At 42.5% G+C, this 13,758-nt stretch overlaps 1 protein-coding gene across 2 annotated transcripts in view; it reads right to left on the reverse strand.

Annotated features, from left to right (window-relative positions):
• Window positions 1-13,758, reverse strand: part of Slc14a2 (solute carrier family 14 member 2) — a 445,750-nt gene that overhangs the window by 299,739 nt on the left and 132,253 nt on the right. The window lies entirely within an intron of this gene.

Raw genomic sequence — 13,758 nt, forward strand, 5'->3', positions numbered from 1 at the left:
TCTGTAGGGTAGCAAAAGTAGCAAATAAAGTAGCAAAGATGACCAAGACCAGGAAGTCACATTATTATGCATTTCCCTTTGTGTTTGGTGTCCTTCAAATTCCACATTGTGTATTGCCTAATCTGTGCTGCTTGTAAAAACCTGCAGTTCTTTCTCTATGATGAGAGACTATCAGCATCTTTTCAGAAGAAAAAAACAAAAATGTCTTCTCCCTTGTAATTTTTTCTGTTAAAACATATCTACTATCTTTCCTGAAGTTCATGTGTTTGTATGTATATATGTATATATATGTATGTATATATAGATATATACATACATATACTAAAACGTACATGTGTATGAACATTCATATATAAATTATTTCTTTTTATAGTTTGTCCACTGTTACCACACCACAGGCCACAGAAGAGTAACTCCCTTGTTTTCTTTTTTCACTTCTACCCCATAATGATCAAAATAAGTAAATTAACCAATTTCTGAAAAGAACATTTAAGCTTAGTAGAGTAAAATTTTAATTATTTTAAGAATTGGAAGACCTGAATTCCAGGCACAGTGTGGGCCAGTCATTTTTCTATCCAAGTCATGTTGACTAATGACCTTGTGAGTATGAAGAACTGTGGGAAATCCCAGAAGTCTAAGTGGCAGTTCCTAGGCCCTTAGATTTCCCTCTAGAGCACAGAAAAAAAACGAGTGGTGGGAAGCCAGGTAGGCAGGTCATTCTGAGGAGGTGTTCTAAGAGTCACAGGAGTGCAGGACAGAATAAGGCCTTGGGACAGCTCAGGCATGCACTGGGGACAATTTTAGGGAGATACTGGCTTTTGAAACAGGCCTAAACATATGGATATGGTTATTTATTTGTACAACATCTCTCTTGGCAAAGTATTTGAGGTGACTGCATAATAAAGGTGAGGAAGGTATTCTTGGGAAGTGGCACAGGGAGAAGGAGCTGAGGGAGGGGATAAGTGAAAGTTTCCTTCTCTTCCAAGTCTCATTTCTCCTCTGTTAAAGGTGACATGAGGACTGAGCAGGTGTTTCCCAGCCCCCCCCCCCATGCCAAGTAGGACATTCTAGGAAGTCAGGTAAACCCAGGTAGGCTCCACTGGCCACAGCTCCCTGAAGAGCACAGTCCCTTTCCCATCAGGGCCACCTGGCAAAGACCCAACATGTTTCTTTTGTTTTAATCCATGTCATTCAGGAATCAACCTCTGAGTTTCTCCATCTTGCACTTCTAAGCATAGGCTCATTGATATTCAGCAAACTTTCCCGGCCACTTCTCTTTTAATTCTGTGAGAAGACATTTCAATGAGTCTGGGCTGGGACAATTTAGAGCTGAGACTCCGATCTCTATTCACAGCCTGGGTATGTTCTCACAAGATTTGAGTCAGGAGGCTAAGCTTTAGATCCCCGTGGCATTGTCTCCAAGTTCCTCGGGGCCAGGCTGCCAAGTTCATATGCGGGGCTGATCTCCCTCCTTTCACAGACCTACTTATTAGCAGCTTTCTTTCTTTCTTTTTCTTTTCTTTTTCTCCCCCTTCCAGGCCCATAGATACAATTATTAGAAATTCCTGGTTTTGTGCCCATATTGAAAGAAGACCTGAATGGGTATGCTAAGGCCCGAAAGTGAGCCACACTCCCTAACTCCAGCTTCTGTGGTTAATTAGATTTGGATGGTTTCAGAGGAGCAGCTGGAGTTTTCAGAAAATGGGAGCGATAAAAAGGGACTATTCAAGGTATTTTGGAGGGGCCATATAAAACAATGTAGCTGTGAAATGGGGTTTGGGAAATACAGTGCTCTGGATTGGATTGGGGGATGGTGTGCAGGGGAGGGCAGGCCAGGGCAGATGGGGATGGATGTGAGGAGGCAGGAAAGTGCCCGGCTAGGGAGGATTCTGTTAAGCTGGACCCTGTCAAGCTGATGTCCCATAGTGACCTCCCATCTCCATGGTAACTCTGCCCCTAACTTGTGGGCAGCTCCCTCCAATATGGCACATCCAGCAGACCTGAGGCAGATAAGGTGAAGCAGAAAGGAGTTCAATATTTGGCTGGATGTTAAGGCAACTTTCCTGTCTGAAACTATCAGAAATTTACCCAGAGTATTTCTGGAGCACCAGCTCTGTGCAGAGACAGGGGAGGGTGATGACCTGCTGCTGAGTCTGGACTTTGGGAGAAGCATCTCTCCCTGCTTGGGACAGAGCATGGGCCTCCCTGGAAGTAGCTGACACCCTAAATTCTCTAGTATCTCTAGTTTGTCTTTGTGTAAAATTTCACTTGTTAAGCATTCAATATCTATCTGTAATTTATAGTGTTCTTTATCTCTAAGACCAGGGAAGTTGGTCCAGATGCTAAGACTATGACTGTCTCTCTCTCTCTCTCTCTCTCTCTCTCTCTCTCTCTCTCTCTCTGCTCTTCACTCACAACAAGGAGGACCATTTATGGCAGAAGGGTGGGGGAGCCTGAGGGAACACCTTTCCACAGATCAGGGGAACAGGGTGCCTGGAAGTCACACCTAGCTCCCATTCTCTTGCCCAGTGGCCCAGAGTCTAATGCAGCTCTGGGAACAGTGATCAGCAGGTACAACTGAGGAGAAGATAGATGTGAAGCAGTGGCATTTTATTCCATGGAGCAAGGATCGAAAACTTTGTTGTAACCTAGTAATTTCCAAGGCTTTTAAAAAAATTATTGGAAGGCTTTCTTCAAGCAAAATCCTAGATCTTTTGCAAATGGAAAGGAGACTAAAAGATGGAGGCAGCAGAGAGTAAAGGGAGAGAGAAGAGTAGTAAAAATAATTAAGATACATATACCAACTTCTCATGATGAATGTGATCATTATGTACTGCAAAAATGAACTAACACAACTAAGTATTTTAAAAAAAAAAGCAAAATCCAACATAGAATATCAGATGTTTTCTTCAAGCAAAATCCTAGATCTTTTGCAAATGGAAAGGAGACTAAAAGATGGAGGCAGCAGGGAGTAAAGGGAGAGAGAAGGGTAGTAAAAATAATTAAGATACATATACCACCTTCTCATGATGAATGTGATCATTATGTACTGCAAAAATGAACTAACACAACTAAGTATTTAAAAAAAAAGCAAAATCCAACATAGAATATCAGACAGTGGAGAGAAGCAGAGCAGCTTGGGCAGAGGAGGATGAGCTCTTGGGGCTGTGTGTGGCTCCCTCTGGCGATGCTTCATAGGTGGTCTCTTGGGTTCAGGCTCAGAGTGTTGGGGCCCCTTTTTCACTGTTGCCCCAAGACCTCTCTAGACAACAAAACCATTTCTTCCAAATTCTATTACTCAGAAATTTTAAACTGTCCCATCTGGTTTATATATTAGGATTCCATCTGCAATTCCACTTGATGAAATTTAGAGGTGCCCCTTTTCTTCCTTCCTAATTCTGATAATCAACATGTGACAGACTATCTGGTTGTATAGGTGAGAAATGTGTGGGACCAGAATAGTTATTAATATCAATGTGTCCATGGGCTGTCAAGTTCTGAAGAGGATCAAACAATAGCTTGCTCATTCCATTAGCAAAAGATTACCCTCTTTTACTAAAAATATGGCACAGTGTCTTATGGCTCCTGGGGAGGTGAATGAGACACACTGTCTTCAGTCTGAGGACTTATTCTCTAATAAGGGGTAGAAACTGCACACATAATGGCTGCAAGGCAGGGTGATTTTATCAGTGCTCTATCAAGACAGAGAATGCTATTTGGTCTCAAATCTCAGAAAAGCAAGTGGACTTACAGGTGGCTGGTTTGTGACATATAATATTCTACCCAGATCCAGGAAAAGGGAACAAACACTAGGCACAGATGCTGGCCATAAGGTTCATTTTAATAGTTTAAGGTTTAATGCCTGGAGGCAAGGGAGTGAATAAAGAAGTGAAGGAGTTAAGGGTGTCAGGAGCGGAGACTTCTTTAGACAGGGTTTCAATGTATGACCCTACAAAATCTCCCTTTCCTGTTCAGAGTCCTATTTTTAACTACTGTCTGCCATTTGTTCTTGTCTTTTCAGTTGCCCTTTCTCTTTCTTTAGTTTATTGGTTTCCCAAAGATGAGAATGATGGGCACCTATTTTAATAACTCAGATTACTATTCAACTGGAAATTAGAACACCAGCTGTAGAGCCATCAGGCCAACAGGATGTGCACTGAGCACCCACTATCTGGGGAAGTACAGATAATAAGGTAGAGTCCAAAGAGAAAGGCAAGCTTCCAGAGATGCCTTTAGAAAATGAGCTTTTGCCTCTGTGTGTAATTGGCACTGACAGTCTGAGTGGCTAGAGAGAGAGTTTGAATTCAGGAAGGGATGAGCCAGTCTCTGCAGATTTGGGAGTTAGGGGAGGAGAGGATTGAACTAATAGTTGTTCAGTGCCTATGATTTATTCTTCCACAATGGGGACACAAAAAAACAGTTCCATGGGTCACTTTCTGGTCTTGGGAGAGAGATGTACAGGACACCCAGGAAGTCATCACAGAAAACTGCAGAGTCTACATGGATGCACTGTTGGCTTCTGTGGTTCCAACAAAGACAGAGAGAAAGGGAGAGATCTGTGTGGGGCTGGGGTGGCCACAAGGGAGGGAGGCGCTCTTGATGAGGCAGGGGAATCTGAAGAACTGAAAAGCCACATGGAGGAGTTTTCACTGGGAAGGAGGAGGAGGCAGAGGGCAGAGTAGGCCAAGGTCAGAGGCGGGCTAGACTGATCTGGGCTGGAATGCAGGCATCTCCTGAAAGGTGCAAGGTCTTCACCCAGGAAGTCATCACAGAAAACTGCAGAGTCTACATGGATGCACTGTTGGCTTCTGTGGTTCCAACAAAGACAGAGAGAAAGGGAGAGATCTGTGTGGGGCTGGGGTGGCCACAAGGGAGGGAGGCGCTCTTGATGAGGCAGGGGAATCTGAAGAACTGAAAAGCCACATGGAGGAGTTTTCACTGGGAAGGAGGAGGAGGCAGAGGGCAGAGTAGGCCAAGGTCAGAGGCGGGCTAGACTGATCTGGGCTGGAATGCAGGCATCTCCTGAAAGGGGTGCAAGGTCTGCATTAAAGAAAGTGCAGAAAAAAAAAAATCCAGCCAAAGATTTTCAGTGAAGATTTTGGTTTATATGAGGCCTTGAATTGAAACTAAGAAATGTGAACTTCCTCCTGTGGGTGAGGAGAGCTCTTTTTCAGACCAGAAAGCTGAGCCTGTAGCACTCCATCAGTTGGAAAAGAGCTCTTGCTGGTGGTCTCGTGCAGACCCTGTCCTGTGCTGCTGCTGCTCTCTTCTGCCTCAGTATGAAATAATGAGCTGGAAGTGGCTCCCCATAATTGGCACTCTCCAGGCTGCAGCCTGGCTCCAAAGGAGAAGCAATGCTCTCTGCTCTGCACACAGTGATTGCTGGCCCAAAATAGCCCTGCACCTGCTCTGAGATGCCTGCAAGATAATTTCAGCTTTCAAGGAAACTGCCCTGATTGGTGTTGATTTTTCATGACCTCCCTTCAGGGAACACCTGGAGATAAGCACCTGATCACAGAGGTGCACAGGCTCTGAGGTAGGCAGCCTGGGCCAGTCCAGGGAGTATGTCCTGGAGAAGGCAGCCTCAGGCTATGGGGCTTCCTGCCCTGCAGGTAACAGCAGCACAGGGTTAGACTTTAACCTGGTGATACAGAGGGGCAGGGAAGGAGGAGGGAAGAGGAATAGGAGCTACTGCCCTTGGGAGCCACTTTGGAAGAAGTGCCAAAAGTAGGGGCCCATCTCCTGTTTCTCTTCTGTCTGATACAACCTTTCTTCTCAGTTTATTTTCCACATCTTCCTACTGGCTGACCCTATGAGAAGAGCTTTCTTTAGCATGGGCTGGATCTGCCTGTTTGTCTAGCCAAAGGCTTTCTTTGAGCTCAAATACCATGTTCTCCATAGAGCCAGCTATGGCTGTCCATGTGCAGAAAGATTAGGGGTCCTGAGAGAAATACAAACATGAATGAAAAATTGCAAGGGATCATGGACAGATCAGTAAAGACAGGATCAAACACTAGTGTATTTAAGACACAATGAAAGGTGACATAATCTCATCCAATTCTCTCCCAAAACTCTAGATGCCAGGCATAGGAATCTGTGCTTCCCTTTTGCAAGTGTGTTTAACTTGCCCAAGGCCATACACTTAGAAGTACTAAGAGTCCATTTGAATCCAATATTCAAAGTTCACATTCTTTTCTCTATGTTGTGATATTTTGGTTAGAAAGAAAGTTTACTTGATCCAAGTCAAACTTTATGACCCGAACTTTATTATATGTCTCTAGTGGACCACTGGGCTCTGGGAATTCTTATCAGTATTTCCACTTCACAGAATTTCCTCAGAATCCAAGCAGGTAATATTACCAGAAGGAGCGGCCTGCAGGAGCAGTGCATGGGTGGGAAACATATCCTTGGAAATTGAGCCCCAACAGCCAAAAGGCAAAGTGGGCGAGGCATCATCTGTGACATAACACAACCAGGCAGATGTCCAAGCATCACTGATCACTGGCCACATCAACTCATCAGAGCATGTGGCTGTAAAAGCAATGGATGCATGTGGAAAACAGGCTTTGAACTGGGAATCAAAGATGATTTCTGTGATGATTTTTGCATTCCAAAGCCTACCACTTAGTTCAGCAAAGGCTCCCTGGCAAAAGTTTGAAGATTTTAATGTAGAACTTTCATTTAGACACTCCACTGGGATGGGGATAGACAGCTCAATCCCTATCTCTCTCTCTCTCCCTCCCTCTCTCCTATAGTTTATTTCTAATTTTTCCTAAACTGAAAATATGTACAATCAACCACCTTGATTGAGGCATTACGGGCCCTCACCTGCTCCTCTATTCAGATTCCCAAACTTTGCCATGTCTCCAAGAAGACACCCCCCTAATCTGTGGTTATCCAAAGATCCATGCCACAGAGCTGGAGGATTTCTGGAATTTTCTGAGCTTAGCATCCCAGTCTTTTAGCACTGAAAGCAGCATCCTCTCCATATCCTGTTCGTCCCTCCCCACTCTCCACTGACACAAATAAGAACAGAGCCCTGATGTAGGGCTCCTCCTCTTGCCCCCCACTGTGTAGGAGAGGAGGACCTAGATCCACACTCTGTGGGTTGGTCTTACTAAATTTTCCTCTCCTCCTTTTCTTCTTCCAAGTCTACTGTATTTCCTTCTCCAAGTTCTGTTTTCTTAATCTGTCCTGAAAGCAGGAAAATAAACTGTGTCCCAAGGCCACAATGTAGGAGCATGACAGGTGAGAAGGAAACCTGCTCATCCCCACATGGCCCTCAGCTGTCCCTCCTGGCTCCCTCCTACCTTGACAGTGTTCCTCTTTCTCACATCAATAGATCCAGCCTTTCCGACACACTAACAGAAACCCCTATCTTTCTAGAATGTATATAAAACTAATTAAATAATAAAACCTACAGGCTAGTGAAGTCTGCCACACCTTGTGGTGGTCCAGCTAGCTGCCCAACCCCAGGGTGCCCAGCCCTTGATTCTCCAGGAAAGGTGGCATACTGCATCTTGCTCCAAGACCTAGTACAGACTTCTGCTTTCCAGACATGGCTGGCCAGTTATACTAGTCACAGAGGGAAAATTCACAAACATTCAGTCCAGGCAATGCCCAGCAACTCCTATTCAGTAGGTCTGTCTGTATTTTTGTAAAAGCTCCCAGGTTAATGCTAGTAACAGCCTGGACCATTTGAGAAACACTCATTAGCATATCACTCTTAACCCCCATCTTGAATCTGTGTTTCTAGATTTTTCGCTTACACTTTATTTAATTTCTTCTTGCTGCAACTTGAAGGACAGCCAACTTTCTGATCCCAGAAAGCACTTTCCACATCTTTTCTCTTTCTGACTCTTCATCCTAATAGTCCAATGTATCACTGCCTGGGCTGATGTGGCAAGTTTCTTCTACAGCATCTGTAAATGGGACACAATCATAGTCTAGGAAAATTCTATAAATAGGTCTATTGATGGGGCTTTGTCATTTAATCAGTATCCTATCAGTGATGATTTTTGAAAATGTTATAATTATGGTCATAGTAATTGTAGTCTTTCATTAGAAACAAAGATGTTCTATATCTAATTTACTCTCAATAATAGCTCTAAAACCCACCAAGATCATTCCTATTACATGGATTTATAAACTGAGACTTGGAGAAAGTAAAGGACATGCCTAAGGCCTCATAGAACCCATCCTTTATGCCTTTAGTGCATCAGGAACCACAGCACCCTGAGCAGTTTTGATTTTGGTGCACCGTCATGTAGTCTGAAACCTGCAAAGTTCCCAAAGCCCTCACCAGCCCCTCACAGGTGTTTGTTCACAGTGATCTTGACTTGTTCTCATGCCTCCTGTCTCAAGTGTATCTCAGTCTCCATCTTCAGGTCTTCTCTTCCCTCAAATCCTAGTTGGGATCCACCTTCTTGGGTCTTCTTGATTCTTGCATGCCTGAGTGGTAAGCCTGCCTGGACTCTTCTCAAGCAACCAAACTGGACTCTCTGGTCAAACCAGCAGTACCCTGAGTTAGGGTAGGAGCAGCCTAACAATAATGTTTAGGGGTCTTGTACACAGATGTTCTGCCTCAAGCTATGGGAAGCTTTATATAGGCCATGATTGTGTAAGCTTGGGTCAGGGTTTTGTACTTCTTATCCCTAAATACCTCCTCTCTCTAACCTCCCCAGGAAAAGTTAATGCTTTATATCTATGTAGGTTTAGAGTCACTATCATAAAATGTCCTTAACTGAACACCTAATTTGTGCCAGGACCTGTACTTTACATACATTGTCTCCCTGCAAAGGGTAGGGATGGTCATCTCCATTTCATAGATTAGGAGTTTTGGACTCAAAGAGATTACTATAAAAATGCTTGAGCATCTCTGCTCCAGGTCATAAGACCAGAATGTGAAGGATCCTCTTCCTACGTCTCAACAGTGGGTCAGTCTAAAGTGTTTCTTCCATGAAATTACCTTTCTTTACTTTTATCAGTATATGCTTTCCTTAAGATATCATGTTTCTTTAAAATAATACCATGGAGTTTTGAGTCACTAGCATCCTTATGGGAAATTTCTTAGCTCTCTCAGTACACCATTGCTGAAAATCTTTCAAAATTTTGATCGGAGGCAACCAGAGATTATTTGGAGGTTGAGCTACTTTGTAGAACAGAAGATCCAGTAGGGGTCATGGGGAGTGAAGGTTTGGGTAGGCAATACACATCAAGAAATTCTGAAAACTTCATTCTTTCCTCATCTCACCTCTTCTGGTCACTTCCATGGAACGAGTCTTTTAACACAGAAGTGGCTTTACCAAAGCACTGACAACAAGAGTCCCCTAATAATCAATTGTTGTCCACTGTGGGATAGCTACAGACTCCACCAGACAGGGTTCAAGGTACCCCTCTGGGATCTGAGCACATGCCTACGAGCTTGTCTGCTTGCTTTACCAAACTGGTGGACTCCATAGGTCAAAACTGTCCTGACATGGTGTTTTCCTAGTGTCAGTTACACCATAGATATTACTGAAGATATGTTGAGTAGTGAATGGAAGAATGAATTATAATTGCCTTTGCTACCAACAATAAAAAAGAAGCTAATGCATCCTGATCCTGCCTGTTCTTCATGCTTCCTCAAAAAATAAGCCTGCTCTCAGTGTCAGGAAGCTTTGCTGATTGATTCAGTAGGAATTCTTGAAACTTATTGATTTGGTAAATAAAACGCTAACAAGTTTGGACTGGTGATCCAGGGAACATCAATAGCTTAGGTAAGCTTGAATCAGCAAATTCTACTGGTTATAACATGGGTAATTTGTCTTTATATTCACTTAGCATTGATGTTAAAGAGAACAATTATTCATTTGCTTTATTGCTTACCTCAAACCAAGCCCCTCCAAAAGAGTTACCTCAAGTACCTTCAGTACTTCAAAGGTGAACCTAACGTATGGAAGACAATTGCTAAATACTTCCCATCACTCCTCCCACTGTGCTTCTCTTGGAAGAGTCCTCATCTATCTTTTTAAAAATACCTTTAATATTTGAAAGAAGTAAATAATTATAAACTAATTTAATCTATACATTTAAAATACATTGCTGAGATTTTATAGTAAAGCCAGTTCAAAACAGTCATAGGTAGACTAATACTGTATAAAGGCCTGGGCAATCCAGGTGCCTATTTTAGTCTTGGAAAGTGATCAGAAGAAAACTAGCAGTCATAGCCTATTGCATACCTGTCACTCTTAGACGCTCTCAGATACAACAGTCACTGTGGTGCCCAGCCCCAGGATCCCACCACACCTAATGCATGTTCTTCTTCCTGTCCTGTAAAGCTGAATAACACGATGAGAGGGAACCCATTCACAGACCCAAGTCACTAGGGATAATTTACGCTTGGCTAATGAAGAGGTGCCTGCAATTTTAAAATGTAGTTATTGCCTGGGCCTGTAGAAGAATCATGTGCTAGGTCACAAGCATCGCAGTCATAAATATTTTCTGCAACATGATTGACCTACAAGATGATCATTAACCTCCCCGACTTTTCAAAGAGCTATACAAAATCGATACCACAATATTTACAGAAATCCCAGGCTCCCTCATTTCATCAGTTTACCATTACTTCCCTTGTTATGAATCATGGGCCTGATTTAACTGTTTTTCACTGTTGTGTATGTGTATGATTGCTGGTATTTCCTAGAGTTTTCTTGCATTTTCTTACCTATGCAGTCTCCCTTCCTGCCTTCATACATGTTGTTTTCTCCTTCTGGAGTATTATGTAATATTGCTCTCCCTCTCCTTCCCTCTTAACTGCCTTCACTGACAACTCCTTTCACTTTGTTACTATCTCTTACTTTTATTTATTTATTAATTATTTATTTATTCTACCATCTCCTGCTTTTAGATCACAACTCAACTCGCTTGTGGGTGGCTGTTCTGTCTCCACCACAGCTTAGTATGGATCCTCTCTTACTTCTCATCACTTCCTGCATTTTATTTTTCTGAAAATTGTAAATATGTATTTGTGGTATTACATGGCCACTGTCTTCCCTGATAGAATGCAAGCGTAAGCCCTAAACTTCAGGGGCCATATCTGTCTTTGTATCTGCTTATATTTCTAAGCCTAGTCCCAGTGCCTATGGCTTTAGTAAATAATTTTGAAGAGAGAAAAATATAAGGATGAGACAAAAGAGAAAAATCATAATAGCATCAACTTTAAAGTTTGGTCTACTTCTTGTGCCACTCTTCCTTTTCTTTTGGGAATAGATGAACATAACATAAACTCTTTTCTCTTTCCCTGAAAGAGAAAAATGTACTCTGTGGAAAGAGAATCAGAAGAAAAAAATGGCTCTGTGTGTGTGTGTTTGTGTGTGTGTGTGTGTGTGTGTGTGTGTGTGTGTGTGTAGGGTGGTGGCAACATCTGTGGTTCCCTTTCTAGATGCCAATTTAACCATGTCCTCTGCAAGCTCAGTTCAACTCTTACACAGGATGCAACTCAGTTTCACCCTTTCTTTGATAACTTTCCTGATGAGGGACACACTCCTAAATGTGTGCTTTCTGCAGATTCCTAAGTACAGGTTTCTCACATCAGAGAATGTGGGGTTTAAATGGGCCAATCTCATGTTCTATTACAGCAGCAACTTCCCACCACAGTCCTGCTGATGAGTTCCTTGGGGACATCATTTTCTTTTGCCAGATGACCCTGTCTAACAGACTAAGAAGGTTTCTCCTATTGACTGAATATTGGTCAATCTGCTGATCACATGCTTTGATCCCATTCAGGTTCCCCAAAGCCCCACAGTGTATCCATCCACACCTCCTTCTGATATTTGTATATGGTGGACGCACTTGCTCCCTCCTTCACATCTCCAGCCCCCTTTATACCCCGCAGTGTCCCTCATTATTCCCTGCTTCATGGATGTCTCATCAGCTCATATAGATTGTAGGCTACTGGAAGGAAAATTTTTCCTTATGCTTATTTTATATACTATTCAAATTCAATATTTGGCTCAAAATACAGTAGGTATCAAGTATTTGCATACATGGGGTGAAGAAGGGCCACATGGGAAAAGGGAGATTATTTTTAGGCTAGATGGTCAGTAAAGGAAATTTCCTTCTTTTTCCACAGTGTTAAAGATAAACCGATCGGTGTCAAATTTTTCTACCACCCAATGTTTGGCCTCTTTTCCCTTAAATACAAAATATTCAGATGTGAGGTAAAGGAGAGATTGTGTTTGAACAATTGGTATCAGAATAAAAGACCAAAGAACACTTCCATCAGGAAGGCATAGGAACAGAGAAGACAAAGACAATTAAGCACAGAAGAAAAGATCAAGGAGACAATAAAGGAGAGGTGCAGAGTGAGGTACGTGGCCAGGCCAGGAGTGCAGAGATTTCTCTTGTATCCTATGCCTCAGTCCCAGAGGATACATTAGGTTTAATGCAGAAAATGACTGACAAATTACTAGGTCACTGAGTGTGAAATTTATATTTTTTGCTTCTTGCTTTCTCCCATCCTATAATTGTATCGACCTAAACAGTAAAAATATTGCTATTGTGTTCTTTATTATGGTGCCTCTGAGAAGAGAACTGCTGTGTCTCAGTGGATTATTTTTTCCTGGATAAATCTTTTTCTTGTGATAAATAAATCTCCTAATAGGGTCTTATTTAAATAACACTGTGCTGCGAGTGAGGAAGAAATCAAAAGATGAACCATTAAGGCTGGTAATAGGGAAGTGGTGTGCATCAGCGGCATTACCACATCCCGAGAAGCCGCATCAATTAGGTACCTAATGTATGACCCGTCACATAAACCAGGCCGGCCACACACCCCTCGTGCTTCCACTATCGATTGTTGCCCAGATATTTGGAATGAAGCTGAGCCTCCTAATTATCAGGCTTGTGGCGCTGGGCTGGTGCTGCCTTCAGGAGATCAACTGCGGCCTCTTCCCAAGGAATTTCCCTTACTGTGATGAACATGCTGTCCCCGTGACCTTGAGCTATGAGAGTGTTTGTTTGATAATCATCCCTGTCTGAGCCACGGGGGTGTTCTTGGGAATCAGAGAAATCAGAAATAGCAACTGTTTAGTGCATCTCAGTGACACATCGTGATTTCTGGGGCTTCATCCAGGTTAGTTTTTAGTGACATTTATTCACTTTGCAGAAAATACTCTAAATCCATTTCACACATTTCTCTGGCTATTTGGTCACCACAGGTCATAGGGAATTTTCCATGCCCTGAACTCTTTTAGCATATCGTCAATCTCACTCCCTAGTCTGTTCTAGGGGATATTTTATATTTTTAGCTTTGTTGTCCTTGAGGGTGAGGGCTGCAATAACTTATCTTGCTTTTGTCTTAAATCTTCTTTGGTATCCAGTATTAGACTGGACATATAGTATTTGCTCAGTAAAAAGTCTATAATATTGATTATTTTGACTGTTTTTTTTTTATTGTTGTTGTTTTAGTTTTGGTACCAGGGATCGAACTCGGGTCCTTGTACTTGCGAGGCAGGCAGCAGAAACACTGAGCTAAATCCCCAGCCCAATATTGATTATTTTGACTATTTCCTAGACTACTTTTGGCAGTCATTACTTCCCACCACTGATGCATTTAGATGCAGTCTTTTGGCAAATTACCTAGGCATATAAAATACTTAGAGATGGCTTTCAGGTCCCTTGACATTTTCCTTTAGCTAAGTTATGCCTAGTTAGTTCTTTTAATCTTCTTCTATGTTCCACTTTCTGCTTTTTAATTTTTTACAATCTAGAGATGAC

The sequence above is a fragment of the Fukomys damarensis genome, unplaced genomic scaffold (assembly GCF_012274545.1).
Source record: "Fukomys damarensis isolate Sample0158 unplaced genomic scaffold, DMR_v1.0_HiC HiC_scaffold_30, whole genome shotgun sequence".
NCBI classification, from domain to species: Eukaryota; Metazoa; Chordata; class Mammalia; order Rodentia; family Bathyergidae; genus Fukomys; species Fukomys damarensis.